Source organism: Chlorocebus sabaeus, chromosome 13 (assembly GCF_047675955.1).
Source record: "Chlorocebus sabaeus isolate Y175 chromosome 13, mChlSab1.0.hap1, whole genome shotgun sequence".
Classification (NCBI taxonomy): domain Eukaryota; kingdom Metazoa; phylum Chordata; class Mammalia; order Primates; family Cercopithecidae; genus Chlorocebus; species Chlorocebus sabaeus.
The window spans coordinates 44,540,031-44,567,284 of record NC_132916.1 but is presented as its reverse complement, the minus strand read 5'-3'; the positions used below and the strand labels follow the sequence as shown (position 1 = coordinate 44,567,284).

At 37.8% G+C, this 27,254-nt stretch overlaps 1 long non-coding RNA gene across 3 annotated transcripts in view; it reads right to left on the bottom strand.

The window, feature by feature from the left end:
• The window catches only part of LOC119625198 (uncharacterized), a 457,728-nt gene that overhangs the window by 80,740 nt on the left and 349,734 nt on the right, over window positions 1-27,254 (bottom strand). The window lies entirely within an intron of this gene.

Here is a 27,254-nt window from a genome sequence, read left to right as displayed (position 1 = left end):
TTGTTTGCACTTGAGAATGTATATTTAGCTTCTGTTTGGCAAAACGTTTTGTATAGGTCTAGTAAGTCAATTTGATTTATGATATTGCTCAAGTTTGCTGTTTCTTTGTTAAAGTTGTCAAGTTTGTGGTTTGCTTTATTTCTTTGTTCATTGTCTGTTTTTTTCTATCCATTATTGAAAGTAGTGTATTAAATTTCGTTAATGTTATTGAGTTACTGTCTTTCTCCCTTTACTTATGTCAATGTTTGCTTTATGTGCTCTGAAATTAGGCACTATTTGCTACATTTCTTGATGAATTGATCTTTTACTATTATATAATGACTTTTTCTTTTGTGATATATACATATATATATATATATATATTTTTTTTTTTTTTTACACAATGTGTAGGTTTGTTACATAGGCATACATGTGCCATGGTGGCTTGCTGCACCTATCCACCCATCATCTAGGTTTTAGGACCCACATACATTAGGTATTTGTCCTAATGCTCTCCCTCCCCTTGCCGCCTATCCTCCAATAGGCTCCAGTGTGTGTTGTTCCCCTCCCTGCGTCCATATGTTCTTATTGTCCAACTCTCCTTATGAGTGAGAACATGTGGTGTTTGGTTTTTTGTTCCTGTGTTAGTTTTTTGAGGATTATGGCTTCCAGCTTCATCCAAGTCCCTGCAAAGGACATGATCTCCTCCTTTATTACAGCTGCATAGCATTCCATGGTATATATGTGCCACATTTTCTTTATCCAGTCTGTCATTGATGGGCATTTCGGTTGGTTCCATGTCTTTACTATTGTAAATAGTGCTGCAATAAACATATGTGTGCATGTGTCTTTATAGTAGAAAGATTTATATTCCTTTGGGTATATACCCAGTATTGGGATTGTTGGGTCAAATGGTATTTCTGGTTGTAGATCCTTAAGGAATCGCCACACTGTCTTCCACAATGTTTGAATTAATTTACACTCCTATCAACAGTGTAAAAGCATTCGTATTTCTCCACAGCCTCACCAGCATCTATTGTTTCCTGAGTTTTTAATAATCAGCACTCTGACTGGCATGAGATGATATCTTATTGAGGTTTTGATTTGCATTTCAAATCAAAATGGTCAGTGATGATGAGTATTTTTTTTTCATATGTTCGTTGGCCACATAAAAAGAGATGCATCTGTTCATACCCTTTGTCCACTTTTTGATGGGGTTGTTTTTTTTCTTGTAAATTTCTTTAAGTTCCTTGTAAATTCTGGATATTAGACCTTTGTCAGATGGGTAGACACAAAAATGTTCTCTCATTCTGCAGGCTGCCTGTTCACTCTAATACTAGTTTCTTTTGCTGTGCAGGAATAAAGGGTATTCAAACAGGAAGAGAAGAAGTCAAATTGTCTATGTTTACAGATAACCTAATTCTATATTTAGAAAATCCCATCATCTCAGTCCCCAAACTCCTTAAGCTTATAAGCAACTTCAGCAAAGTCTCAGGATACAAAATCAATGTGTAAAAATCACAAGCATTCCTATACAACAATAGACAAGCAGAGAGACAAATCATGAATGAACTCCCATTCACAATTGGTACAAAGAGAATAAAATACCTAGGAATACAACTTACAAGTGATGTGAAGGACCTCTTCAAGAACTACAAATCACTGCTCAAGGAAATAAGAGATGAATTAAACAAGTGAAAAAACATTCCATGCTCATCGATAGGAAGAATCAGTATCATGAAAATGGTTATATTGTCCAAAGTAATTTACAGAGTTTATGCTATTCCCATCAAACTACTATTGACATTCTTCATATAAATAGAAAAAAACAAGTTTAAATTTCATATGGAATCCAAAAGAGCCTGCATACTCAAGACATTCCCAAGGAAAAAGAACAAAGCTGGAAGCATCACGCTACCTGACTTCAAACTATACTATAAGGCTACAGCAACCAAAACAGCCTGAGGCAGACATATAGACCAATGGAACAGAACAGAGGTCTCAGAAATAACATCATACATCTACAACCATCTGATCTTCAACAAACTTGACAAAAACAAGCAATGGGGAAAGGATCTCCTATTTAATAAATGATGTTGGGAAAACTGGGTAGCCATAGGCAGAAAACTGAAACTGGGTCCCTTCCTTATACTTTATACAAAAATTAACTCAAGATGGATTAAAGGCTTAAATATAAAACCCAAACTATACAAACCCTATAAGAAAACCTAGGTAATACCATTCAGGACATGGGCAAATTCTTCATGACAAAAACACCAAAAGCAATTGCAACAAAAGCCAAAATTGACAAATGGATCTAATTAAACTAAAGAGGTTCTTGTGATAATTTTTAATTTAAAGTCTATTGTGTTTGATATAATATAATCATCCCTGCCTTCTTTCGGTTACCATTTACCAGGGATATCTTAACTCCTTCTTTCACTATATGTGCCCTTAAATCTAAAGTGAGTTTCTTGTAGGCAACAAGTATTTGGATTTTTTGTGTGATACTTTAAGTTCTGGGGTACATGTGCAGAACATGCAGTTTTGTTACATAGGTATACATGTGCCATTGTGGTTTGCTGAACCCATCAATCTGTCACCTACATTAAGTATTTCTCCTAATGCTATTCCTCCCCTGACGCCCCATCTACTGACAGGCCCTGGTGTGCGATATTCCCCTCCCTGCATCGATGTATTCTCATCCGCTCCCACTTATGAGTGAGAACATGCAGTGTTTGGCTTTCTGTTCTTGTGTTAGTTTGCTAAGAATGATGGTTTCCAGTTTCATCCATGTTCCTGCAAGGACATGAATGTATCCTTTTATTATGTTTGCACAGTATTTCACGGTGTATATGTGCCACATTTTCTTTATCCAGTCTAAGATTGATAGACATTTGGGTTGGTTCCAAGTTTTTGCTATTGTGAATAGTGCCACAATAGCATGTGTCTTTATAGTAGAATGACTTATAATCTTCTGGGTATATACCCAGTAATGGGATTGCTGGGTCAATAGTATTTCTAGGTCTAGATCCTTGAGGAATTGCCACACTGTCTTCCACAATGGCTAAACTAATTTGCACTCCCACCAACAGTGCAAAAGCATTCCTATTTCTCCACATCCTCTCCAGCATCTGTTGTTTCCTGGCTTTTTAATGATTGTCATTCTAGCTGGCATGAGATGGTATCTCATTGTGGTTTTGATTTGCATTTCTCTAATGACCAGTGATAATGAGCTTTATGTTTCATATGTTTGTTGGTCGAATAAATGAATAAATGTCATCTTTTGAGAAGTGTCTGTTCATATCCTTCATCCACTTTTTGATGGGGCTGTTTGTCTTGTAAAATTTTTTAAGTTTTTTGTAGATTCTGGATATTAGCCCTTTTTCAGGTGGATAGACTGCAAAAATTTTCTCCCATTCTGTAGGATGCCTGTTCACTCTGATGATAGTTTCTTTTGATGTTCAGAAGCTCTCTGGTTTAACTAAATTTCACTTGTCAATTTTGGCTTTTTTTGCCAATGGTTTTGGTGTTTTAGACATGAAGATTTTGCCCATGCCAATGTCCTGAATGGTATTGTCTAGGTTTTCCTCTAAGATTTTTATGGTTTTAGGTCTTAAGTTTAAGCCTTTAATACATCTTGAGTTATTTTTTTTTTTTTTTTTTTTTTTTTTTTTTTTTTTTTTGAGGCGGAGTGTAGCTCTGTCGCCCAGGCTGGAGTGCAGTGGCCGGATCTCAGCTTGAGTTATTTTTTGTGTAAGGTATAAGGAAAGGATCCAGTTTCAGATTTCTGCATATGGTTAGCCAGTTTTCCCAACACTATTTATTAAATAGGGAATCCTTTCCCCATTGCTTGTTTTTGAAAGGTTTGTCAAAGATCAGATGGTTGTAGATGTGTGGTGTTATTTCTGAGGCCTCTGTTCTGTTCCATTGGTTTATATATCTGTTTTAGTATCAGTACCATACTGTTTTGGTTACTGTAGCCTTGTAGTATAGTTTGAAGTCAGGTAGCATGATGCCTCTAGTCTTGTTCTTTTTGCTTAGGATTGTCTTGACTATGTGGGCTCTTTTTTGGTTCCATGTGAACTTGAAACTAGTTTTTTCCAATTCTGTGAAGAAAGTCAGTGGTAGCTTGATGGGGATAGCATTGAATCTATAAATTACTTTGGGCAGTATGACCATTTTCATGATATTGATTCTTCCTATCCATGAGCATGAAATGTTTTTCCATTTATTTGTGTCCTCTCTTATTTCCTTGAGCAGTGGTTTGCAGTTCTCCTTCAAGAGGTCCTTCACATCGCTTGTAAGTTGTATTCCTGGGGTATTTTATTCTCTTAGGAGCAATTGGGAATGGGAGTCCACTCATGATTTCACTCTCTGTTTATCTGTTATTGGTGTATAGGAATGCTTGTGATTTTTGCACATTGGTTTCGTATCCTGAGATTTTACTAAAGTTGCTTACCAGCTTTACGAGATTTGGGCTGAGACAGTGGGATTTCCTAAATATACAATAATGTTACCTGCAAACACAGACAATTTGACTTCCTCTCTTCCTATTCGAATATGCTTTATTGCTTTCTCTTGCCTGATTGCCCTGGCCAGACCTTCCAGACTAGGTTGAATAGGAGTGGTGAGAGAAGATATCCTTGTCTTGTGCCAGTTTTCAAAGGGAATGCTTCCAGGTTTTGACCCTTCTGTATGATATTGGCTGTGGATTTGTCATAAATACTTCTTATTGAGATACATTCCATCAATATCTAGTTTATTGAGAGTTTTTCGCATGAAGGGTGTTGAATTTTGTCAAAAGCCTTTTCTGCATCTATTGAGACAATCATGTGGTTTTTGTCATTGGTTCTGTTTATGTGATGGATTATGTTTATTCATTTGCATATGTTGAACCAGCCTTGCATCCCAGGGTTGACGCCGACTTGATCGTAGTGGATAAGCTTTTTGATGTGCTGCTGGATTTGATTTGCCAGTATTTTATTGAGGATTTTTGCATCAATGTTCATCAGGCATACTAGCCTGAAATTTTCTTTTTTTGTGTGTCTATCCCAGGTTTTGGTATCAAGATGATGCTGGACTCATGAAATGAGTTAAGGGAGGATTCCCTTTTTCTTTATTGTTTGGAACAGCTTCAGAAGGAATGCTACCAGCTTCTCTTTGTACCTCTGGTAGAATTTGACTGTGAATCCATCTGGTCCTGTACATTTTTTGGTTGGTAGGATATTAATTATTGCCTCAATTTCAGAATTTGTTATTGGTTTATTCAGGGATTTGACTTCTTCTTGGTTTAGACTTGGGGGGGTGTATCAGTCCAGGAATTTATCCATTTCTTCTAGATTTTCTAGAAGAGGTGTTTATACTATTCTCCAATGGTACTTTTCCAGATTTCGTCTAGATTTTCTGTTTCATTTGCATAGAGGTGTTTATAGTATTCTCTGGTGGTAGTTTGTATTTCTGTGGGTCAGTGGTGATATCCCTCTTATCATTTTTTTTTTTTTTTTGCAACTATTTGATTCTTCTCTCTTTTCTTCTTTATTAGCTGGCTTTCAGTCTAGTTTGTTGATCTTTTAAAAAAATCAGCTCCTGGATTCATTGATTTTTTTGAAGGGTTTTTCATGTCTCTATCTCCTTCAGTTAGGCTCTGATCTTAGTTATTTCTTATCTTCTGCTAACCTTTGAATTTGTTTGCTCTTGCTTCTCTAGTTCCTTCATTGTGTTGTTAGGGTGTCAATTTTAGATGTTTGTTGCTTTCTTTTGTGGGCATTTAGTGTTATAAATTTCCCTCTACACACTGCTTTAAATGTGTCCCAGAGATTCTGGTACATTGCATCTTTTTCCTCATTAGACTCAAAGAACATCTTTATTTCTGCCTTCATTTCATTATTTACCCAGTAGTCTTTCAGGAGCAGGTTGTTCAGTTTCCATGTAGTTGTGCAGTTTTGAATGAGTTTCTTAATCCTGAGTTCTGATTTGATTGCACTGTGGTCTGAGAGACTGTTTGTTATGACTTCTGCTCTTTTGCATTTGCTGAGGAATGTTTTACTTACAATTATGTGGTCAATTTTAGAGTAAGTGTGATGAGCTGCTGGGAGGAATGCATATTCTGTTGATTTGGGGTGGAGAGTTCTGTAGACATCTATTAGGTCTCCTTGGTCCAGAGCTGAGTTCAAGTCCTAGATATCTAGTTAATTTCCTGTCTTGTTGATCTAATATTGCTGGTGTGGTGTTAAAGTCTCCCACTATTATTGTGTGGGAGTCTAAGTCTCTTTGCAGGTCTCAAAGAACCTACTTTATGAATCTGGATGCTCCTGTGTTGGGTGCATATATATTTAGGATAGTTAGCTCTTCTTGTTGCATTGATCCCTTTACTGTTATGTAATGCTCTTCTTTGTCTCTTTTAATCTTTGTTGGTTTAAAGTCTGTTTTATCGGAGACCAGGATTGCAACTCCCATTTTTGTTTGTTTGTTTGTTTTCCACTTGCTTGGTAAATATTCCTCCATCCCTTGATTTTGAGTCGTGTGTATCTTTGCACTTGAGATGGGTCTCCGGAACACAGCACACTAATGGGTCTTGACTCTTTGCAACCTGCAGACCAGAAGACTCCCTCCAGTGCCTATGCCACCAGGGCCCTGGGTTCCATGCACAGAGTTGGGCGGCCATTTGGGCAGACACAGAACTAGTTCCAGGAGGTTTCTTTTTTTTTTTTTTTTTTTTTTTTTTCCTCCCATACTCCAGTGGCACCTGGAATGCCAGCAAGGCAGAACAATTCACTCCCAGGGAGCCAGTGGTCTGGCTAGACTGTTCTCGCCCCCACGGAGCCCAGCAAGCTAAGATCCACTGGTTTGAAGTTTTTACTGCCAGCACAACAGCCTGAGGTTGACTAGGAATGCTTGAGCTTAGTCGGTGGAGGAGCATCCGCCATTGCTGAGGCTTGGGTAGGGGTTTTACCCTCACAGTGTAAACAAAGCTGCTGGGAAATTGAAACTGGGCAGAGCCCACCACAGCTCAGCAAGGCCGCTGTGGCCAGACTGCCTCTTTAGATTCATCCTCTCTGGGCAGGGCATCTCTGGAAAAAAAGGCAGCAGCTCCAATCATGGACTTTTAGATAAAATCCTCATCTCCTTGGGACAGAGCACCTGGGGGAAGAGCTGCAGGAAGTCACTGCAGCTTCAGCAAACTTAAATGTCCCTGCCTGATGGCTCTGAAGAGGGCAGCAGATCTCCCAGCACAGCATGCGAGCTCTGATAAGGGTCAGACTGCTTCCTAAGTGGGTCCCTGACCCCTGTGTATCGTAACTGGAAGGCCCCTCCCCATAGGGGCCTACCTACACCTCATACAGGAGAGCTCTGGCTGGCATCTCTTGGGTGCCCCTCTGAGATGAAGCGTCCAGAGAAAAGAACAGGCATCAATCATTGATGTTCTGCAGCCTCCACTGGTGATACTCGGGCAAATGGTGTCAATAGTGGACCTCCAGCAAACTCCACCAGACCTGCAGCAGAGGGTTCTGACTTTTAGAAGGAAAACTCACAAAGAGAAAGGAATAGCACAACCACTCAGAGACCCCATCTGAAGGTTACCAACATCAAAGACCATGGGTAGATAAATCCACGAAGATGGGGAGAAACCAGTGCACAAAGGTTGAAAATTCCAAAAACTAGAATGCCTCTTCTCCTCCAAAGGATCACAATTCCTCACCAGCAAGAGAACCAAAATGGACAAAGAATGAGTTTGACGAATTGACAGAAGTAGGCTTCAGAAGGTAGGTAGCAACAAACTCCCCTAAGGGAGCATGTTCTAACCCAATGCAAGGAAGCTAAAAACCTTGAAAAAATGTTAGATGAATTGCTAACTAGAATAACCAGTTTAGAGAAGAACATAACTGACCTGATGGAGCTGAAAAACACAGCATGCAAACTTCCTGAAGCATACACAACTATCAATAGCTGAATTGATCAGGTGGAAGAAAGGATATCAGAGATTGAAGGTCAACTTAATGAAATAAGGTGAGAAGACAAGATTGGAGAAAAAAAAGAGTAAAAAGAATGAACAAAGCCTCCAAGAAATATGGACTATGTGAAAATACCAAATCTATGTTTGATTGGTGTACCTGAAAGTGATGGGGAGAATGGAACCAAGTTGGAAAACACTCTTCAGGATATTATCCAGGAGAACTTCCCCCAATGTAGCAAGACAGGTCAATATTCAAATTCAGGAAATACACAGAACACCACAAAGATACTCCTCGAGAATAGCAACCCCAAGACACCTAATCGTCGATTCACCAAGTTTGAAATGAAGGAAAAAATGTTAAGGGCAGCCAGAGAGAAAGTCAGGTAACCCACAAAGGGAAGCCCATCAGACTAACAGCATATCTCTCAGCAGAAACCCTACAAGCCAGAAGAGAGAGAGGGCCAATATTCGACATTCTTAAAGAAAATAATTTTCAACCCAGAATTTCATATCCAGTCAAACTAAGCTTCACAAGCAAAGGAGAAATAAAATCCTTCATAGACAAATGGTGAGAGATTTTTGTTACCACCAGGCATGCCTTACAAGAGCTCCTGAAGGAAGCACTAAACATGGAAAGGAACGACTGGCATAAACCACTGCAAAAACATACCAAATTGTAAAGACCATCGATGCTATGAAGAAATTGCATCAATTAATGGGCAAAATAACCAGCTAGCATCATAATTATAGGATCAAATTTACACATAATAATATTAACTTGAAATGTAAATGGGCCAAATGCCCCAATTAAAAGACACAGACTGGCAAATATTTGGATCTTTTAAAAAATTTTATTTAGCCTCTTTGTGCCTTTTGAATGGGGACTTTCATCCATTTACATTTAAAGAAATTATTCATTGGAAATAATTTGTTAATACTATGGCTGTTTTGTTAATTGATTTCTGCCTTGTATTTCTCTTGTCCCTCTTTTCCTGTCTTACTCTCTTTCTTTGTGTTTCATTGATTATTTTGTATTGATATAACTGGATTTCTTTCTTTCTTGTTTTATATAACCTATATAGGTATTTTGTGTGTGTGTGTGTGTATGTGTGTGTGTGTGTGTGATTACTACAGGACCAACATAAAATATCTTCTGGTCCAGGCGTGGTGACTCATGCCTGTAATCCCAGAACTCTGTGAGGCAGAAGCCGGTGGATCACCTGAGGTCAGGAATTCGAGGACAGCATGGCCAACATGGTGAACCCATCTCTACTAAAAATATAAAAAAATTAGCCGGGCACAGTGGTGGGCACCTGTAATCCCAGCTACCCAGAAGGTTGAGGTAGGAGAATCACTTGAACCCAGGAGGCAGAGGTTGCAATGAGCTGATCATGCCATTGCACTCCAGCCTGGGTGACAAGAGCAAAACTCCATCTCAATAAATAAATAAATAAATAAATATTTTCTAACACTCTATTTTAAACTGACAACAGCCAAGTTCAATCCCATGCAAACATTACTTTTACTTCTCTCTCACTCTACATTTATTGCTGTTGATGTCACAATGTACCTCTATTTATACTTCTATCCATTAACATATTTTCAGTTATAATTATTTAAAACTTTTGTCTTTTAATTTTTATGATAAAATTTAAAGTGACTTACCCATCACAGTCACAGTAATATAGTATTTTTATTATTTATATATTGCCTTTACCATTGAGCTTTATACTTTCTTAGGCTATTTTATTGCTATTTAGGGCTGTTTTATTTCCCATTGAAGAATACTGTTTTGCATTTCTGGTAAAGCAGGTCTAGTTGTGATGAACTTCCTCAGCTTCTGTCTGTCTAGATAATTCCTATCTCTCTTTAATTTTTGAAGGATAGTTTTGCCAGGTTTAGGGTTTTTGTTGTTGTTGTTTTAGGTATAGTATTCTTTTTTGGCAATTTTTGTCTTTCAGCACTTCAAATATATCATCCCACTTAAAAAATCCTCTAGTAGTTTTCTGAGGACTGTATGTCATCAGTTGCTTTTCCTCTGCTTCCTTCAAAATACTCTCTGTCTTTGACCTTTAACAATTCGATTATAATTTCCCTTAGTGTGGATTTCTTTGGGTTCATCTTATTTTAGGAAATTTGAGTTTCCGGAATCTGGATATTCATCTCCTTCACAGATTTAGAAAGTTTTCAGTCATTATTTCTTTGAATAAATTTTCTGTTCCTGATTTTATTCTCCCTATGGGACTCCCAAAATGCATGTAGTGACCCACTGGAATGTGCGCCGTAAGTCCCTTATGCTTTCTTTACTCCTTTGAATCTTTTTGTCCCTCTGACTAAATAATTTTTTGTGACCTGTCTTTGAGTTTGCCCATCCTTCTTCTGCTTTATCTAGTCGACTGTTGAACTGCTGTAGTGAAATATTTAGGTTAGTTATTGTGTTCTTTAGCTCCATATTTTCTGTCTGGTACTTTTAAATATATCTCTTTAACAATATTCTTACTTTGTTAATGTATTTTCTCCTGATCTCAGTGAGACTGTTTATGAGGCTTATTTGAATTCTTTGTCATATAAATTATGTCTCTGTTTGATTAGAATCTGTTTCTGGAGATTTATCTTGTTTCTTTGTTTGGAACATATTTCTCAGTTTTTTTGTTTGTTTGCTTGTTTGTTTTGAGACAGAGTCTCATTCTGTCACCCAGGCTGAAGTGCAGTGGCTTGATCTCGGCTCACTGCAACCTCCGCCTCCTGGTTTCAAGCACCTCTCGTGTCTCAGCTTGACGAGTAGCTGGGATTACAGGTGTGCACTGCCACGCCCAGCTAATTTCTTTTTTCTTCTTTTTTTTTTTAGTAGAGACAGGGTTTCACCTTGTTGGTCAGGATGGTCTTGATCTCTTGACCTCGTGATCCACCCACCTTGGCCTCCCAAAGTGCTGGGATTACAGGCATGAGCCTCCACGCCCGGCCATATTTCCCGTTTTTAAAAATTTGTCTTGATTCTCTCTGTTGGTGTCTGCTTATTAGAAAAAGCAGATATGTCTCTCTCTCTCTTCACAAAATGGTCTCATGCAATAGACTTTTACCAATTAGTTTGGAAAGATTCTTGGGACATCTTAAACCTTTGTTATAGTCCAACCTACTTACTTTATTGTGAATGTCCCCCAGACATCTAGAGTATGCCAGGTTCATCAGTGTGCCCAGGTAAGTGAGGCTGATGCCAATTTTTTGGGAAGTCTGCAGAAAAGTTGGATCTTTAGATGCTTGGTCCACATCTTTCTCCTTCCGGAGAGAAGCTGGGATCTTTTCTTGTTTGTTTGTTATTTGCTTTTGTTTTACTTGTTTTCTGTCTGTGTTGAGCTTGGGAGGAGAAGCTATGGTGACTAGTTGTATACTAGCTCAAATTATTGTTTTTGTTCTCACTGCCTGCCAGGTGGCTAGACTAGGTGGCCTGGTTCCATTTGCACTCTGAGGCAAGCAGGAAATAATTCAGTCCTTTGAACAACTCAAAAATGTGTGGATTTAAGCATTCAGTTTAACTCTTTACCTTCTCAGAGAGAAGGTGGGGGTTTAAGTTGTTAATCTGCTTGCACTGTACCGAGCCAAGAAGAAAGGCGGTAGTGACTGCCAGCTCAAATTGCTATCTCTGTTCTCATTAGCCCTTAGGTGTCTAAATTATGTCAGATCCCATTAGCACTCCAAGACAGAAGCCAGTCCTTTGGGTAGTCCTTTGGGTAGCTTCCAGAAAATGTGGGGCACTGGATGCACAAACCAACTCTTTGCATACCCAGACAGAAGAACTGAGATTTTTCTTTTTTTAATTCACTTGTTCTGTGCTTGCTGGAGGAAAAGACTGTGGCAACTGCCATCTGAAACTGCTGTTTCTGTTGTCTTCCAGGTGGTTAAAGTATTTTGGATCCCACCAGTGCTCCACGAACATCAAAACAAAAGTCAGTGCTCTGGAAAGCCCCCAGAAAACGTGGGGTGACAAATGTTTGTTCCAACTCTTTCCATCCCCAAGGAGAAGCTAAGAGCGGGAGCATTTTTCCTGATTTAGTGTTATGCTGGGCGTGGAGATTCTGGAGAGATGGTGTCTCAGATTTTCCTACTGGTGTTGACATGTCTAGTTTTGTGTTTGCCTGAGGTGCAGAAGTCTCTCAACTAGTTTCTGCTTTTCCTCACAAAAGGAAATTGTCCATGATTTATTATTGAATCACTATGTGGGCAGAAGAAGGGTTCAGATTGTCCTATTCTGCCATCTTACTTGCAATCAATGTTTCTCATTTATACCTAAAATTATCTTAGATGAGAAGATTTAAGATATTATCTAGATATAATATTTATAATACAAAAGTATAATTATGCTGTAATCATGGGGAAATACAAGCAGCACTTGAAAGTTCATACCCTGTCAGTTGATACTAAAGAACAAAATGAGAAAAGCTCAGACCCTAAATTTTAAGGCATGTGGAGAAAGGATTATAAAGTAAAGAAAAGGCAAGGAGAAGAATTTTTCACTCTTACTAAGTATTGTAGTAAGTGTAAACAATACACAAATATATATCTATATTACATTAAAATTATCAACAGGTGGCTGGACGCGGTGGCTCATGCCTATAATCCAAGCACTTTGGGAGGCCGAGGAGGGTGGATCACGAGGTCAAGAGATCGAGAACATCCTGACCAACATGGCGAAACCCCGTCTCTAATAAAAAAAGTACAAAAAATTAGCCGGTCATGTTGGTGGGCGCCTGTATTCCCAGCTACTTGGGAGGCTGAGGCAGGAGAATGGCAAGAACCCGGGAGGTGAAGCTTGCAGTGAGCCGAGATGGCACCACTGTACTCCAGCCTGGGTGACAGAGAGAGACTCTGCCTCAAAAAAAAAAAAAAAAAAAAAAAAATTGTCAACAGGTAAATTCCTTAGAGGAAAGGGCTAGGGTTGGTTTATTTTTGTTTATTTATTTTTTGAGACAGGGTCTCATTCTGTTCCCCAAACTGGAGTGGCATGATCATGGTACACTTCAACCTCAACTTGCTGGGTTCAAGCAGTGCTCCTGCCTCAGCCTCCGGGATAACTGCGACTACAAGTGTGCACCACTATACTCAGCTAATTGTGTGTGTGTGTGTGTTTGTGTGTGTGTGTGGAGTCAAGGTCTCGCTGTGTTTCCCAGGCTGATCTTGAACTCGTGGGCTCAAGCAATCCACTCTCATTGGCCTCCCAAAGTGCTGGTATTACAGGCATCAGCCACCACACCAAGGCTGGGGTTGATTTAAACTTCATGGTAAGATTGCATTGGACTGCAAAAATGACTGCACTGAGTTTCTAATTATTTTAGATGCTAAATATTATTGTCAGTGATACCAGATATCAGAACAAAATCCAAATGATTAGCCATCTTTAGAAATAATGTAAGCTAAGAACTTTTTTACAAATAATATTTTAATAGTATGAGGGTACTTTGAAAGTATTATTAATGACAAGTAAAAGATAGCTTGTTCAAAACACAATCTCAGAATACAATGTGACTTTAGAGATCATCTGGCACAGAAAAGCTCAAAATTAATTAATACGGGTTGGCTCAATCTGAGTCAGCCTCTGGGCCAGCTGTACTTTAGTCAGGAAGATGGGGCTTGCTTTGGTGCATTTTAATCTCTATGATGACCAGTTATCTTGGCTGTATTCCCAAGGACTTAGGACTGCTTCAGTGAGATACAAAAATAATTTTGTACAAATCTTTATTTTTCTTATAACAGGCAATACATGAGTCCTATTTCATAAGAAGTCATGGTGTCAATTGATTTCTACACAGAGTTAAATTAAAAATTAAGGAATTCTGATTCCAGGTCTAGGAATGGAAGTAGTTATTGAAAACTTAAGGGATATAATAGGGGAAGATAACTTTCAGAATGAGTAGAGAAATTATTTCACAGACTAAGGAGGTATCTCCCCATTCCCTCACACTGGCAAGATAATCTAAAAAAAGATACATATAAATTAGCAAACAACTCTGTACAATGTTTGCAGTATGTGAAATTCTGGAATTACAAACATAAATGAGATATTATAAAGAAAGAAAATGATTCCTTAAATATATGACTGTTTTTGTTAGAAAATAGATGCATAGATGAGAGAATAAAATGTAAACAAGTGAAAAAATTTTTTTACAAAAGAGAAAATCTTGTAAACTAAGAAAAAAATCTATTAAATCAGAGACCACAATTAGGTCAATTCTTGGAAATCTAAACTTAATTTTATTGATCATAATAATTTTACAGCAGAAAAGATTTGTATACTCAAAATTTGTCAAAGGCTTAGAATATTTTATTTCTGGAAAGTCCAGTTTTTTCTTATCAACCATATTGTAATGCTACAGACCACCACCAAGAGAAAAAAAGACAGCATATCCTGGGAAAATCCTGAGCTTCATGTTGTAATCTGACAAGTCGCCCACCAGGTTACTTAGGAATATGCAGCAGCTGCTTGAACGCTGAATGCTGGGAAATGAGTTAAGGCCATGGTGCCCAGATGAGGAGCAGGTATCCCTGAGAACCCAAACATCCCAGAGTCTGGGAACATACCAAAGGAAACATTTTCATCACTCAAACACAGTAGTCCAAGAGACTAAAAATTAGCTTAAAAGTAGCTTGTAGATGGGTGACAATGTGTATCCCTAGGGCTGTCCTGTCACCATCCAGGAGTGCCCTGTATATAAGCTTTCTGTGAAAGCTACAGGGATTCCCTAGAAATGTGGGTTCCTTTCCTATTTAGACTATATAGGGTAACTTCCTGACATTGCCACGGAATTTGTAGACGGTCATGGTGTTGGTGGGAGTATCTTTTAGCATGCTAATGCATTATAATTAGCATATAATGAGCAGTGAGGACCACTTGTGTCACCATCTTGGTTTTGCTGAGGTTACTTGTGTTGCCATCTTGGTTTTTGTGGGTTTTGGCCGACTTCTTTACCACATCCTGTTTTATCAGCAGGGTCTCTGTAACCTGCATCTTGTGCAGACCTCCCATCTCATCCTGTGACTAAGAATGTTTTAACCTCCTGGAATGCAGCCCAGCAGGTCTCAGCCTCATTTTCCCCAGCCCCTATTCAAAGTAGAATTGCTCTGGTTCCAATATTTCTGGCACCATGACATCTGGCAAAGGACTGAGGTCAGGGGAGACCACTACCTCCTTCAGTTGGGATATGCCAGAAGTGCTATAGGTGTCCTGTAGCTACAATTTCTGTTATAGCAAAAGGGCCTGGGTGGCCACCTGTACTCCTTGTGGGATGCTGTTTCTCTGACAAAAGCAAATGAGCAGTTCAGTACAGGGAATCATAGGCTCAGGATATCAGAGCCTCTGTAATCAGGAAAGCCCAGTATATTTCCAGCAATTGCTGCTGTAATAACATATAACATGGGGCTAAGGAAGAAAGTTTCTTGCATCAGAATACCATAAACAATTAGTTATTATGGCTGGCTCCAAGAAGCATAAGAGGAATTTACGAGAATAGGTTAACTATTTTAACTGGTGTGAAGGGGCAAGGACATTTGATCTGTTTTGTCAAGTCACTTGTAAGTGCCAGTGACTTAATTTTTATTACTTGTTAATTACTTGATAGCACCCATGCTCACTAGGGATATTTCAGGGTATGAAATTAGGAAAGTTAGGCAAAGCAATAGCTCAGAGGATAAAGTGAAGCATAACTACTTATCTTTTATTTTAATTTGGCAATTAATCTAAAAGTATAAGGGGTACCTTATTTATATTTAGAGAGATTCCCAGGCACAAACGTAATGTGAGACACTGTATTGTTTAAGGCCTTGGAGGTCTGCTAGTTGGTACGTCTCAGTACATGTTAATGTTGATTCAGAACTTATATTGTAGATGGCTGTGCACAGCGGTTGATGCCCGTAATCGGAGCACTTTGGGAGGCTGAGGTGGGTGGATCATCTGTGATTAGGAGTTCAAGACCAGCCTGGCCAATATGACAAAACCCTATCTTTATTAAAAATACAAAAATTAGCAAGGTGTGGTGGCAGGTGTCTGCAATCCCACCTACTCGGGAGGCTGAAGCACCAGAGAATCACTTGAACCTGGGAGGCGGAGGTTGCAGTGAGCCGATATCACACCACTGCACTCCAGCCTGAGTGACAGAGCAAGACTGCCTATTACAAAAAAGAAGAAGAAGAAGAAGAACTTATATTGTAGAGGTGTGTAAACCAAAAAGTGCCTGAGACAGGTACCAATTACCAATTTAAAAATTTATTTTGCCAAGGTTGAGAAAGCACCTGGGAAAAAGATCTTACTGTCAAGTCACCGAAAGATCTGTGGCCCACACTTTTTCCAAAGTGGGAAAAGTTAACATAAAATAGAGGAAGAAGTCAAATATGCATTTGTTTTGGAGTGGGCAGAGGGATGATTTCTAGTCTTGTCCTGCACCAGTTGTTAATTTACATCCTCAGGTTGAGGGAGGCCACCTGGGGAGATATGTGGCTTTTTATTTTGCAGCTATCTGTTTGGAACAAAGGGAAAGGCTGTTTTTCCCATGACAGTTTCCAAGCTTGACTTTTTTCTTTGGCATAGTGAGTTTGGCATCACAGTCACAAGATATTATCATCCTTTCACGGTTGCAAAATGTACTTAGTGCCTTTTTATCTTTTTATTATAGGATTATTTTAGTAAATATATAATATCCAATTGGATCAAATTATGGAAACATTTTTTTAGACATTTTGTTTTTTCCTCACCTAGTGTCCAGGGTTTTGTTTTGTTTTTCTTTCCTTCCTTCCTTCTTTCCTTTCTTCCTTTTTTCTTTCTTCTTCTTTCTTTCTTTCTCTTTCTTTCTTTCTTTCTTTCTTTCTTTCTTTCTTTCTTTCTTTCTTTCTTTCTTTCTTTCTTTCTTTCTCGTTCTTTCCTTCTTTCTCTCTCTCTTCTTTCTTTCTTTTCTTCTCTTTTCTTTCTTTCTCTCTTTCTTACTTTCTCTTTCTTGTTACTGGATATACTTTGGGTAGATAGTCCTAATTTCCCTGTTCATATTTACAAGTTTCTTCCTCCAAAGAGTCACAAATTAGTATCATCAAGGTTAGGGACCTTTCCCATGGCAATTATTACCTTATTGGGTTTAAGGATCCTAAGCTTAAATCAAGCTTGTGGGTTTTTCCCTGTAATGATAAGGATCTAGATCTTTATTTCAATATAGAAATAGGTAGTAGCATCAGCAAAGATATTTTGTAGGGTCCTGATGAGCCCTCTACCCTTAGGTGTGTGACCGCTGCATGACCGCTGCATGTCATGAGATGGCTACCCTTTCTCCACACAAGCTACCATCCATTCATCCCGTATATTTCACAGGGTATTAGTCTTGCCCTTGACACTCTATAGATTGGAGTCAATGCTAGGGTGATACACAAAACCGGAAGTTACAGGGTAAGAGTTGTTCTACTGAGCATAGTGTCAGACAGAGCTTATGTTAGAACTGAGGTCAATGATTCAATGCAAAATACACAGAGAGGTGTGGAGTAAGGCACACAACCCAATGCCACTTTAAAGAAAGCCACAATTGCATATTTCTATTCATAAGTATTTGAAACTTTTGACACAAGTTGTCTAAATCTATAACAGAGGTTCCATAAAACTCATAAAATGCAGTACAGAAAAAGCTATAAGTTTGTCAGCAGGTGACATCTCAAAGCACATGCTAACCATCAGGCGGCAGAACCAGTTAGAAAGCCAAAGCTGAGGAAGAAAGACTTCCAAAGTTGGTGGTGATCACACAGCAGACACCCTGCTCACTGTGTCAATTGCTGTGGCTATCCATAGATATGGTATGAACCCTTCTACCCATAATATAGTTTAAATGTTGGGACTGACGATATGATACACAAACAAAGAAGGTATTAGGCGTTTATTAATTACATACTGAGGCTTTCTGGGTAGAGCAGAGTATGCTCTCAGGCTGGTCTCAAAATAGCTTGGAAGAGAGAGAAAATAAAAAGGGGCAATGGCTTAGGGTTGTATCATGGTCAGGTGAGGGTTCCCACACACATGGCTGAGTTTACATGGTTTGAGCTTCTCTATAGTGCCAAAGAAGGGAGCACCACTAACTTCTTATCCAGTTTGTCCAGATGTGGTACAGAAGTGAAGGGGAAAGTGCTGCTTGAAAGTTGTCAACTATCCAATATCAAAAATTGATTCTTTATTAAATCTCTTTCCTTATCTCTTCAATCCTCTTACCACATCTTAGATTATTTATGTGGGTGTGGGGCAGAGTAAACTTCAACTGCTCCTATTATTGATTCAAAAATAGAAACACTATAATTAGAAAAGAAGACCTAACATTGAGTGTCTAAATCCTAATGCTAACTGTTCTTGCTTTTGTGTGTTTCTTTTTTATTTCTCACATTAGTGAAATGGGAATGAGTGCCTTAAGTGGTCACACAGTTGGAAAAGAGCAGAAATGGGTTTGAGACAGGCATTGGTATCTATATAACTACAAATCTCTTTTTCCCCCATTACTCCACGACACTTCTCATTTCAGTATTTTCCCCCATGTGGTTCTCAGTTACAAAAATCAAATGCAAAGAATAATTGAATACAGATTGCATTTCAGAAGCTACCTTTTTGTGTGTAATCTATGTATGTATGTATGTATATGTATGTATAGCTAGCTAGCTAGCTGTATTTTCTAAGAATCATAATGTTTAACATTTTTGGACTCAGTTTATAAATGTTAGTATATTTTATTTGTGCCTTAGGGAAGAGAAACCAGCATCTTATTGAATAAACTTTAGTCACTGGATAATTATCTGTGTATAGTCTCATAAGATTTTTTCCCCTGGGGATTCAATAACTTATTTTGTTAGACTGTAGAGCTCTTTTGGTATAACCACACTAAAATAGATTTTCTGTCACAATGGAGGAGGAAAATGGAGCTAAATGTTAATATTAGTTACTTTACTTTACTATTTTCTTTGGTAAGGACCCAGCACATTGTGACTTTAAATGTATTATACAAGTTTAATAATTATTTCTTGTATTTCAGCTTTTCAGATGGTCAAATTAAGATAAAATCTTGCAAAAATTCTATTTGGTTTAGAATAACAAAAGTTATTATTCCATATTTCTTCAACCTCACAGTTTTTACTTTTTCTCATGTAAATAACTTAAAGAACAAATGTACTATGCACCAAAAGAAGTGCATTTGTGGCTTAATATGTGATTCAGTAATAATGTACAGAAACTGTAAGTGAAAAATTTAAAAACCTATATACTCTCCTATAGTTGATAAGTTTGGATCTGTGTCCCCACCCAAATCTCATGTCAACTTGTACTTCTCAGTGTTGGAGTCAGGGCCTGGCAGGAAGTGATTGGATCATGGGGGCAGTTTCTAATAGTTTAACACCATAACCCCAGCCCAGTGTTATCTCATGATAGAGTTCTTATGAGATCTGGTTGTTTAAAAGTGTGTGGCACCTCCCCTGTCCCTCCTCTTGCTTTTCATCCAGTCATGTAAGATGTGTCTGCTTCCCTTTTGCCTTCTGCAATCATTGTAAGTTTCCTGAGGCCTCCCCAGAAGCCAAGCAGATGGCCAGCATCATGCTTCCTATACAGCCTGTGGAACTGTGAGCCAATTATTTATGTGGATGTGGGTATTTACAAAGAAAAAATAAAAACTCTTTTCTTTATAAATTACCAATTATGTGCATTTCTTTATAGCAGTGTGAGAATAGACTAATACAGTAGTTTGGGGGCTTATTTAAGAAGATAACAGGCCAGGTGCAGTGGCGCATGCCTGTAATCCCAGCACTTTGGGAACCTGAGGTGGGCAGATCACTTGAGGTCAGGAGTTCGAGACCAGCATGGCCAACATGGTGAAACCCCGTCTCTACTAAAAATACAAAAATTAGCTAGGTGTGGTGGCATGCACATATAATCCCATCTACTTGGGAGGCTGAGGAAGGATAATCTCTTGAACCTGGGAGGCAGAGGTTGCAGTGAGCTGAAATCATGCCACTGCACTCCAGCCTGGGCAACAGGGCAAGACTCCATCTCGGGGAAAAAAAAAAAAAAAAAAAAAAAAAAAACATCTTTTTTTTTTTAAGAGGATGAAATTCTGGAGGGACAAAAATCATGATCTTAGAAATACTGCTAGTCTCCATAGTATTTATATGAGAAAAAATGGGAGATGAAAGAGTCAGGAAAGTGTTTTTGCCAATGGCTCATGTTACTCACCTATTCATTACAGAGACCCAATGGTAAGATAGTTTTGAAAGCCATTCTATAACATAGCACAGTGGAATCTGTCCACCTACTAAATGGCTGCCCTTTATATCTTTTAATCATTGCCCATATTTTAAACTGAGAAATGCTCTTTTAACCATACATTCTTTACATTTTTCCTTGACTGCTGACATGCCTTTGCTCTGGAATTCATTAACTCTTCAATTTATGTTTTTGCTCACTAGCATTAGAATCACTCTAGACAACCCCTTGGGGGAAAGGAAGGGAGACAGCACACAGATGAGTAAGAGCAATCTATGTCCTGCAGTGTTGCCTTTACAGAGTTGATGGTCAATTAGCAGGTAAAGTCAATAGGGAAACACTCTTGGAAACACTATCCATAAACAATGTGATACGTTCTATTGTGAAGAGGCATGGGTTAAGAACTACAGAAGCAAAGGAGGTAGTGACGGAGGTAAAGAACAGCCTTGCTGATAAAAAATGGTATGTATCACATCTGAAAATTTTCAGACATTTCTAAGGTCATGATCTTTGTCCCTCCAGTGTCTTACTTCTCCTGGTATATTCTAAACTTCGTCAGTATAGTGTTTCCTATACCATTATGCCATCATGGAACTACAACTGTGTGTGTGTGTGTGTGTGTGTATGCACACGTGTGTGTATCCTTATGTGACTATGTGGAATAATATTTTACAGTTCAATGGAACAAAATATAAAAAAATAGTATTACTTATTATAATAAATACAAGTGACAGAATTATATTCAATTACATTAAATGTGGGCCTATATCTTTTTCTGTAAAAGAACTACTTCTTGATATTTTCCCAACTTCAAACAAAATTACTCACATTATAAAGATGGAAAATAATAAAATCAAATAGTATCCATATTGACCTTCATAGCCCCAAGTGTTCTCCCAAATATATATTATATAGTAATTAATTGACTACTGTAGGATGCCACGTTATGTTTAAAACTCTTGCTTTCATCTCATTTGATCATACTTTCAAACCTTTTCTCACCACACATTTTATACATCCCTCAGGTTAGAGATTTTTGTATTAGAGGATCAGTAAAACCACCCCCAGAAAGCTATTGAATTCAGATATTCTGCTCTTTGAGGATACCCTACGTTTCTGTTCTTTTATGGTTTTGTCTCATGGCTATGCTAGCATCACTCCTACCAGGTCCTAGCTCTCTTTCTTACTCTGCATTTGAAGAATGTCAGCTTATCACTTGGCATCTGCATTATTCATGGTTCTCCAGAGAAACACTATATATTTTTCTATACTATATATGTTGTGTATGTGCACATATATACATATACACATATATATATCCCTGCTATGCATGTAAACATATACACAACATTACAAAGAATAATTTGCTTTTGCTTTACTCAGATTCTACTGTGTGTAATTATTAATCACATCTTAAAATATGTTTACAGCAACTACTAGACTTGGATTTGATCAAACACTGGGCACCATAACCTAGCCAGATGATATATAAAATTAACTATCATAGGATCTATTAAACACACAAAGCCAAATCACAAAATTTTTTCAGGTTGTGCTTTAGTAGCCAAATACAGACATGTTTCCTCTGAGAAAGCAATATAATACAGACAGGATAACTTTATTAAAAGGGCCAGTGTAAAGTTAAAACAAAATTTTGATATCTGTAAAAAATAAAGGTAACATATGTTTTATCAACCAGGTCTGTCAAAGTGTCTATAAAATTAATTTTACTTCTCTTTAGAAAAATATTCCAGTTTTGTTATGAGGACAGAACAAAAAAATATAAGAAACAGGTTGTTAGGGACCTGGATCATAGGCAAATTCTGGAGGCTAGTAGTCCAATATCAAGGTGTCATCAAAGACATGCTGCTTGGAAAACCTATAGAGGACAATCTTTCCTTCTGTCTTCTAGCTTCTAGTGGTTTGCTGGAAATCTTTGGCATTCTTTGGCTTCAAGCTGCAACACTTCAATTTCTGCTCTCATTGTCATAAATTATTCTCCCATAATATGTCCATGTGTCTTCTCTTGTGACACTATGCATATTGGATTAAAAGGTCACCCTATTCTAGTATAACCTCATTATAATTTAACTTACCACTTCTACAATGATCATATTTCCAAATAAGTTCACATTCTCATATATATATATACACACACACATACACACAAACACACACAATATATATATAGTGTATATATGTGGGTATATATATGTACATGTATGTATATGTGTACACACACACACATATAATACATACATACATATACACACAATATCCCACAAGATATTTACTGGTGTCTGAACCTCAAAGGTCACATGGTGATATATGTACCAGATACACATCAGATGTGTATATGTGTTTGTAAGCATACATACACTATACGTTCTTCTCTACATACAGAATATATATGCACATATATATAAAATGCATACATACATATATAGTGTGTACATGTACCAGATACATACATATATAATGCAAACATACATATGTATTGTGTGTATATGTATGCATGCATTATAATTATATATGTATGTGTATATATATGTATATAGTGAGTAAGGCATAGTGTGTATATATGCTTAAACACACACACACATATATACATGATATGTATCTGGTATGTATATCACAATGTAACCTTCTTTGAGGTTAGGATATCAATACATATCTTGTGGGACACAATTCAGTCCATAACACTTGTCTTTGTTGGATATCTCTCTAGGTCTCAGTTTTATCATCCATAAAATTAAAAATATAAGCAAAATGATTTCTCAGGTAACTTCCAGTAATACCATTCTACAAATTTTAGTTTTATAAATTTTATTTATAACTTTTTAAAAATTTAACAAATATTCATGGAAATTATAATATCCAAAATACTCAGAATATAAAAACAAGTAACAGTTCTCATAGTCAGGGTCTTCCAGTTCAGAGTGGAAGCTGAGAAGTATATTGTAGTATTGTACCTTCTAATGTATATCAGGTACATTGCTGGGTGGAGTGCTGACAAGAGAATGTTTTTAGAGGAGAGGAGTTCTTTTGAAAGATGAATAGGAGTCTGTGATTGAAGAAAGCAAGTACTGATATTTAAGCACAACTTTCGGGGGAACCAGCCCCCAATAATTCAACATAGGTTCTTTTCTATTTTCCCTAAGTGTTGGCCAGTCTGAGAAATAAAGGGAAAGAGTACAAAAGAGAGAAATTTTAAAGCTGGGTGTCCGGGGGAGACATCACATGTCAGCAGGTTCCATGATGACCCCTGAGCCATAAAACCAGCAAGTTTTTACTAGCAATTTTCAAAGGGGAGGGAGTGTAGGAATAGGGTGTGGGTAACAGAGGTCACATGCTTCAAGGGCAACAAAATATCACAAGGCAAATGGGCAAGGCAAGGTCACAAGGCCAGGGTAAAACTAGAATTACTAATGAGGTTCCTGGTCCCGCTGTGCATGCATTGTCATTGATAAACATCTTAACATGAAACAGGGTTCAAGAGCAGAGAACTGGTCTGACTAGAATTCGTCAGGCCAGAATTTTCCAATCCTAACAAGCCTGGGGGCGCTGCAGGAGGCCAGGGTGTGTTTCATCTCTTATCTGCAACTGCCTAAGGCAGACACCCCAAGAGCGGCCATTTTAGAGGCGCCCCCTGGAAATGCATTCTTTTCCCAGGGCTGTTAATTATTAATATTCCTTACTGGGGAAAGAATTCACTGATATTTCTCTTACCAATTTTCAGTAGTAAGAGAAATATGGCTCTGTCCTAGCCGGCTCCCAGGCAGCCAGACTTTAAGGTTATCTCCCTTGTTCCCTGAAAATCACTGTTATCCTGTTCTTAAGGTGCCTGGATTTCACATTGTTCAAACACACATGCTTTATGAACAATTTGTGCAGTTTACGCAATCATCACAGGGTCCAGAGGTGACATACACCCTCAGCTTATGAAGATGATGGTATTAAGAAATTAAAGACAGGCATAGAAAATTATAATAGTAATGATTGGGGAAGTGATAAATGTCCATGAAATCTTCACAATTTATGTTCTTCTGTCATGGCTTCAGCAGGTCCCTCCGTTCGGGATCCCTGACTTCCCACAACACACAACCAAGAACTGAGAGTGTATTTTCAAAGTCATGAAGGTGCAAGAGAATATTTTGGACTCAGTGAATATCTGGTAGCTTTATAGTCACAGGAACCTCAACTACCAGAAGAGAATTTGAAGAAATGAGACTAGAAAGATAGATTTGGCAAAGTTATAAAGAAAAATTAATATAATCCTAAGGAATTTTTACTGTATCTTATAGCCATGGTGAATGTAATGACTAGCATAACACACTGTATGTTATTGAAATTTATTCTGGCCTTAGAGTAGAATATAAGAGATACATTAAGTCATTGTGGAAACAGAAAGACCAACTAAAAAGCCAATGATATCATTCAGTCAAAACAAAAACAAAAACAACAACCAAAAATGTAAGGGCCATGTAATATGGCCATGTAATATGGCCATGGCTGAGAGAGTGTGATTAAGTTGCCATAATTTGGTAATAAATTTGGAGGAGGCAGATGCTGATGAAAAAAAAGCCAAGGATCTGTCAAGGTATCTGGTTAACTTTATAATGGCGTTTTTCACAAATTGCAAATACTGGAAAAAAATGGAAGCTGAAAAGCAAAGTTGAGAAGTATAATTTGGTGAATGATGAGCTGGAAGTGATTTAGGGCATCCAAACAGAAAGGTCCCATGTACAGCTGGATATATATGGCATTCTGACTGTACTGTAACTCAAGTGTAGAGGGAACAAGTTCCTCTGATATGTCCAGGAGCTGTAGTGGGCAGAAGCTACATGACTGAATTGCACAAAGCTCATCTTCTCACCGTCTACCGGTTTCTATTTCTGATTTTCATAAAAGAGGCTGCTCTTTTGAAAAAGGAACTGGAAACTCAACCTCTTCTTTGTGTTCCAAATTATTATACCAGGACTGTTCAAGAGCAGGGCTGGGCAATGAGATACTTTAAAAACATTTTATCATGTGTATAGGAAATGTGGTAACTAGTGGGGTAGCTTGTATAACATAGATAGGGATGAACAGAATGCACTGGTTCTAGCCCTATAAAATCATTGGTAAAAATAACAAATCTACATATGGGATACAAATCTGTACATGGAATAAGTGAATCTGTGAATGGGATGAAATTGCAAGTACCTAGTTAATGGTCATATACAAATATGAATTTCTTGGTATTGATGTTGTAGTGCAACACATAATGTGTCACATTGGGGAAAAGTAGGTGAAGATACATGGGACTCCTGTACTATTTTTGTAACTTTCTTTGAATTTATATTTATTTCAAAGTAAAGCATTAAAATAATTTTGCTTTCTGTACCCCTTCTCTATCCTTCACTGATGACCATTTTGATTGTCTGGCTCAGAAGCGGAGGTTATGACTTGGTCACTGAGTTTTTCCCAGCGGAGAAGACAGGTTGATGCATATCTTTGCAGAATGTCCAGGTTTCATCAAGTCACAACTGCAAGACTCTAGCTGCAGCAATGTTGGAGATCAAGTCTTTGTGATGAGACAAGTGGCTGCTTCAGAGCCCTCTAGCAGTGAAACTTTAAATGCATTTCACCTAGCAAGTTATAGTAGTTAAAGCAGGATTAAAATTATAACTGTGGTTTTCTTGGGACTTTCTGCTTTACTTTTCTTGCTTCTCTTGAAAAGAAAATATCTTGGGCCTCCAAAACCACTAAACTAAAGGGGAAATTCAACTGGGAATGTCATACGGCAAACCTGTCTCCCATTCTGTTCCAAGTCATCCCTCTGTTCACTGAGATAAATGCATATCTGATTACCTCCTTTGGAAAGGCTAATCAGAAACTCAAAAGAATGCAACAGTTTGCCTCTCACCTATCTGTGACCAGGAATCCCCCTCCCCGCTTCCAGCTTCCAGTCTTCCTGTTTTTGCTTCGAGATGTCCCGCCTTTCCAGACTGAACCAATATACTTCTTACATATATTGATTGATGTCTCATGTCTCTTTAAAATGTGTAAACCAAACTGTGCTCTGACCACCTTGGGCACATATTGTCAGGAATTCCTGAGGCTGTATCATGGGCATGCATCCTCAACCTTGACAAAATAAACTTTCTAAATTAACTGAGACCTGTCTCAGATTTTCTGGGTCCACAATCAGCAATATATTTTATTCCTTAATTGTGTTTCAATATGAAATCATAATGTTTGTTATATAAGTTACAGGCATGTAAATATCCAATTTATGGATAGACAATAGTAGCCCAGGAACAACCATTCCAGCAGGCTAAGGGTTGTAGAGTTCTCTGAGTTCTTGATACAATATCAGAGAGCAAGGGCAAGTGAGACAAATTCTAAGACATGAATAAATATTCCTGGGCAATCTTAGAGACGCAAGAAGGCTGATGGGAGGGAATTAGGTAAATAGGGACTTCCTGTTAACTTGGCAGCTATGGCTTCAGAGTTGTGATTACTTCCAGTTTAAATGGAGAAGAAACTCTGTTTATACTCAACTAAAAAAAATAGGTTATACATGTTACAGATATACAGGTTTTGAGGCGGTAATCATTTATGCCATTTCTAGTCATATTTGAAGAAGAGAGTTACTAGAGAAGTAATCTACCTGAGGGTAAAGCTGCTTTTATTTTCTTATAAAATCATAGTATACCTGTTGTTTAAACCTGGAAAAGTTACTTAATCTTTCTATTCCTTAGCTTTCCCATCTGTAATGGAGATTACAGTTGCTAATGGTTGTATAGAACATCAAGTGAGTTAGACTATGATAACACCTGGATCATGTAATTAGAAAGCATTATCTTTGTGATCAATGTTTTCTGGTAGTTTCTAGGAAGATGCCTTGCATATATTAAAAGGACATTTGGAATTGCATTTATGTAACTAGTCTAAAATCATATGCAAATGCTTATTTCAGTATGTAGTACTCCTACTCTGCAAAAATTCTGTGGTTATTTTTGCTGACATTAGAGCCTTTAATGTTTCAAAAATTACATGAATAATCACAGATTTCAAAAG